At 34.0% G+C, this 6,000-nt stretch overlaps 1 long non-coding RNA gene across 1 annotated transcript in view; it reads right to left on the bottom strand.

Moving 5' to 3' along the window:
• The window catches only part of LOC127507206 (uncharacterized), a 5,332-nt gene extending 1,631 nt beyond the window's left edge, over positions 1–3,701 (bottom strand). The window contains exon 1 of the long non-coding RNA XR_007928281.1: positions 1,604–3,701. This is a non-coding gene — a long non-coding RNA (uncharacterized LOC127507206). The remainder of the gene's footprint in view (positions 1–1,603) is intronic.
• Positions 3,702–6,000: the final 2,299 nt, after the last annotated feature.

The raw sequence follows: 6,000 nt of genomic DNA, 5'->3' as shown, positions 1-6,000 counted from the left end.
ACTGCAATATAAAGTATAAACTAGCATAACGCTAACTCACAAAACAAAGATAACAGAACAACAAACATAACATTCTCAACATGAAACTGATAAATCCTATAAAGTTTAATAATTTAAAATAGCTCTAATGAATCACCTGCAGTTAATTATTAGCTTAGCTAGCATTAGCATATATTAGCATGCCAAATATAAACATTTTTTTTTTTTATACAACATATATTATGTAAATTGTAGGTGGGAAGCACACAAATGAGATTTTCTTACCATGGTAACAATTTGCACTGCAATATAAAGTATAAACTAGCATAATGCCAACTCGCAAAACACAAAAGTTGCATCTCAAATGATACACTATGCACTATGTACTCATCCATGTAGTGCGTGAATTGTATAAGGTTATTTTGTCATTTAACAACGGAGTCTGATCCCCCCTCCCCCTCCGCTACGTAATTAAAGCTGTGACAGTTGAGTGCATGAAGTGTCCAACATTCCACACTTTGTTTTTTCCGTTAATTTAGTGCATCATCCGGGTATTTAAAGTGTACTTTTTCTTTTTGGAATTTTCAGTGTGAACACACTACTTGCACTATGTATACTTAAAAATGTCATAGAATAGTGCACAAGTACGCGAATTGGGACACACATAAAGATAACAGAACAATAAACATAACATTCTCAACATGAAACCGATAAATCCTATAAAATTTAATCATTTAAAATAGCTGTAATGAATCACCTGCAGTTAATTATTAGCTAAGCTAACATTAGCATGCCAAATATAACTTTTTTTTTTTTTTTTTTTTACAACATATTATGTAAATTGTAGGTAGGAAGCACACAAATGAGATTTTCTTACCATGCTAACAATTTGCACTGCAATATAAAGTATAAACTAGCATAATGCTAACTCGGAAAACACAAAGATAACAGAACAATAAACATACCATTCTCAACATTAAATCCTTTAACTATTTAAAAATATCTCAAATGAATCACTTGCAGTTTACTAGCTAGCAATAGCATATATAAGCATGCCAAACAATATTTTTTACAACATATTATGTAACAATATACAGTATAATCTAACTAGCATAATGCTATCTCCCAAAACAGCAAGATAACAGAACATTAAGCAATAACATTCTCAACATGAAGCCAATAAAGTTTAGGCATGTGAAACCAACTCAGCTGAATTTCTTGCAGTTAACTACTAGCTTAGCTAGCAATAGCATGTTAACATGTTAAATGTAACTTTTTTTTTTACCACATAAAATGTAAAATGTAGGCAGACTTGTTACCATGCTAACTCTTGCAGAGTATAATATAACTAGCATAATACTAACTCCCAAAAGGGCAACATAATCCCCTGCCTGTTTTTAGCCATTTTAAATTAACATACATGTAGTCCCAATTTGTACATGTAGCTTTGAAAAAAATGTTCAAGAATTTGATTATTTTAATTAAGTTATTTGAGCAAGGGGGATTTTTAAATGCATAAACAGTAGTGATTCAACTTAGCATACTTAGCAGTAGCTCAGCTAGTATGATTTACTTCACATCTTGTGTCAAATTCAACCACAAAAGCTATTTTAAAGAGCCTAACCATATAAACAGAAATAAACATCCTTCCAGTTAATCTGACTGTGAGATCGCAGTGGCGAGACAGATCTGAGACAGACAGCATACTGCCCACGCCAGCGTGACGTACTCCTGCCAGCTTGCTGGATGAAGGTTTGCGTACAAAACGCTGTCAATCCCATCATCCAGGCGGGCTGCCAGCATGGTCTCGTGCGCAACAGCAACTTAAAAGATTAGGAAATACTTCTTAACCTGCTTAACACAAAACTACCTTTGGCGGAAACACAGGCACCTGACCAAATGTGACAACCACTTCCACAAAAGATTATTGTAGGCAAATATGCTAGTGAAAGCCTAACTGTCTATAAGAAAAGCACACAACTGAGAGTCTAAGTCTCCCACTTCAAAGATTTTTCTAGTGGGTTAGTACAATATGTATGTCAACAACAATGCTGGATGCTAATATGAATTTGTAGCTTGTCAAACTACAAGCTAATCATGATTGTAAGTAGTTTTAGTGAAGCTATTTGAGTGAAAAAGTATAGCTACACTACAAATTATTGACAAAAAATAGCTAGCTAGCAAACTAGCTATGGGGAAAATATCTTCTTAAATGTGTAACAATCGTACAATATAATTTAACATTTAATAACAACAATGAGGTTGACAAAAACATTAGCTGTTGAACTACTGAAAAACGTCACTAAACAAAGTCACTAATGTAGCTAAACGAAGTTACTCAATTGGGCTAAGATAACAATGAAATTTTGATGCTAACTGAACATATAAACATTAGTTGCATTTCAATTGACAGGGTCTCTCCCTGAGCACGGATCTCTGTTGAAGTTCACTTCACTTGACAAAATGCAGGAACATCCTGCAAAGTCAAACAAAGAACATGTTTGCTCCCTTCGGATTTAAGATGGAGGAATACCCTGTGAAATCCACATCAAGTTGATGCTAATGGACTTAGCAATTAGCATCATCTTGATATCTATGGGCTGTATACTTCGCAAACACTTTTTTACAAATCATTTCTGACATTTACCACTATATGAATGCAATCATTTGGCTTTGCTTTATCAATTAACCAAATCATAACATGGTGAACAGCTAGCAGGACATTAGCATGCAGTCCCTGCAACAGCAAAAACTGACTCTAGCGCTGAGAGGGTTTACACCAGATGCAATTACTTCCTAGCTTCTTTCACTAGCTCATCCTCTTTTCTTGTCCTCCTCCTCTCTATCCTCTCAGCCTCCGTTCTGGGAGAGGGCTTGGTGACAGATGGGTTTGGGACATCCGGCCGAGGGTCGGGACTTAGGGAAGCGGCTAATCTAAAACAAAAACAGCAGTTGGCAGGTACCCACCCCCTCAGCCGAAGACAAGCTGAGTGATTAGAAGAGTTGAGAATGGTCGAGAGCACCTGGAGAGGATTATAGACAAGGAGAGACACACACACACACACACACACACACACACACACAAAGCGTTCTGTTCTCTAGGGCACTGCTTTGTTGGCACTTTTTGGGATTAGCAGGGCCTTCCCATAACACACCTGGACATTAGTGTGGGATGGATGGCTACCATTTGCTTACATAAAAGAAGACATGACATAAGTGGACTAAGCGTGTATTATCCTACTAGTCATAAAAAATGAGGTAACCGAGACACACGGTCATTGCATAATGCTGCTTGGAGTTTTATGCCGCATTCTAATAATATGCAGTAGGTTAAGACAATTACAGCCCAATTTATGAAACCAGAGTCTGATTCATTTGATGGAATGTGACCCACTGCAGAGAACAAAAACAAATTATGAAGACTTAAGTATACGCCTATCAAGGATTAGTGGCGTGACAAAGAAATTATATAATTTTAATAATAATTAATATAGATGTAAGTCTCACGAAAACTGAAATACCCATTTCATATTTCACCCCAAAAACAAAATGAAAAAAAAAAAAAAATTATATTTAAAAAGTAATAATTTAATGTACATTTATTTAACATTGTTTCATTTTATAAAATGAATATAAATAAATATTGTATTAAAATTCATTATTATTAAATGATTAGTTTATAAAATATTATATATTTATAACTATATAATAATTTTAATGGATTAGTGGCGTGACAAAGAAATTATATAATTTTAATAATAATTAATATAGATGTAAGTCTCACGAAAACTGAAATACCCATTTCATATTTCACCCCAAAAACAAAATGAAAAAAATAATAAATTATATTTAAAAAGTAATAATTTAATGTACATTTATTTAACATTGTTTCAATTTATATAATGAATATAATTAATTATTGTATTAAAATTCATTATTATTAAATGATTAGTTTATAAAATATTATATATTTATAATTTTATAATAATTTTATTGGATTAGTGGCATGACAAATAAATAATAGAATTTTAATATATTAATACAGGAGTGAGTCTTATGAAAACTGAAATACCCATTTCGTATTTCACACCAAAAACAAAAGGAAAAAATAAATTATATTTAAAAAGTATTAATTTAATGTACATTTATTTAAAATTATATTTCAATTTATATAATAATTAATTATTGTATTAAAATTCATTATTATTAAATGATTCGTTTATAAAATATATATTTATAATTATATTATAAAAAATATTAAAAATTCAAATTATATTAAAATGTATGTATTAGAATGATATCCCACATAAAGAAAATTTTGCTTATTTTTAAGAGTTGATTTTTTTTTTTTTTTTGCATTGTGACAGTTACTTCTTGTCTATCTTTCCACATTTAAATTGTAGATTTAGTATGTTTTAGATTAAGTATGACCACTTATTCATGAGATCCACCCACAGAGACATTTAAAAGTTAATAAAACCCAAAAATGGGTGTCCACATTTGCATCAGAGTGCTTTCCTAAGCATAAAAGGCTCTTGGAGCTCAGAGCAGGAGCCTAACTTGACCTAACTTTCTCAACAAGCTGAAGTGAAACTCTGTCATGCAGCCAATCCAATCAGGCCAGATTGAAAGCTGAGCCACGGAGGACAATGAGTCTCACCGTCACATACACTCCTTAAGGATGTATTGACAAACAACGCAGGTTCATTCAGACCCAGTCCACCCGGCTAAAAAACGAGAGGGCGTAGAGAAGGAAGATTACACAGATGTCTCCACCTGCCAGCTCTCTGTCAGGAGGCATCAAGGGAATAGGCTGAAAGTAGTCTTGCTTAAGGAAAAGCCACCAGGATTGAGATGTGGAGATGGAGTCTGGATGTTCGAGTGGCACATGACTGGACAGGCACATGGACAGTAGACAAACACTGTGATGCAGAGTCCTGCACATAAGAACATACACATTATGCATATGCTGGCTTTGCAATAAAACATTGTAGGGAAGACCGGGGCTAGTTGTCACACTTTTTACTCCAGTAAATAAATAACACATATGCAATTTATAGTGGGGACAAAAACAACTATTATTATTTACTACTATTTACACTAAATATGCTGAAACATACCATATGCAAACGTGCCACAACCACACTTTATGTACGAATACCTAGTAGATCACGTTGGATAGGGACATTAAATTATATTTTCCCAAAGGAAGTTCTTTTCCTCTTTTCATTTCTACAGTACAAAGTAAATACATTTTGACAAGGTCAGATTTCTCAAACAGGTTGTGGAGAGACAGGACGGATGTTTTAGATTTTGCAATGACCCCTGGCAGCACCTCTTTCCAGTTAAAGGACCGGTCCCATATGTGGAAGGTGGGAAGTTCCGTACGTTCTTATCAGCAGCAGGGACAGCCTGTTCCCACATTTCCTCCTCCAGCTGAATGGACACAAGAAAGAAAAAAAATAGATATCTACGAAAACCGGAAGCTCATGAGACTTTACAGGAAAAGAGCCCTTTTCTAGACTTTGTTAAATGTAAGCATAACAAAGAATATAGGGTAGTTTCAGATGTGAGAGGAAATTGTAGAGACAGAATCCATGATTGGAAAATCATGACAAATAGTAAAAAACTTTGGTGCGTTTTCCCACGCAAATGGCATTCCCAGGTGAATAAAAAAACCTATTAAGGCAAAATGGTTTAAAAATGCAAAATGACAGACATAACAATATGTAAAACATCACTGCTAACCACTTTAAAGTTCATAACAACAAAATTTTTTTTTGGTGTGAAATAAAAACGCACTCTCTTTCTCTTTTCATGTTCCTTTGAGATTTTATTAAGTGCAGCTGTTGTAATCAACACACCTCTGTGTCCTTTGAACTTGACGTCTCTCTTCTGAAAACACATCAGGTTCCTTGTGTTATTCAATCAAAGAAAACTAAAAACACACTTGGGGTCAAAGGATTTGCTACAGGCCGTGCAAATGTGTGACTTCAAAGGGTGTCGGCTTAAAAAAAACAG

The sequence above is a fragment of the Ctenopharyngodon idella genome, chromosome 24, assembly GCF_019924925.1.
Source record: "Ctenopharyngodon idella isolate HZGC_01 chromosome 24, HZGC01, whole genome shotgun sequence".
Lineage (NCBI taxonomy): Eukaryota > Metazoa > Chordata > Actinopteri > Cypriniformes > Xenocyprididae > Ctenopharyngodon > Ctenopharyngodon idella.
Note: the sequence above shows the minus strand (reverse complement) of the source record. Positions and strands in the feature narration are given on the sequence as shown.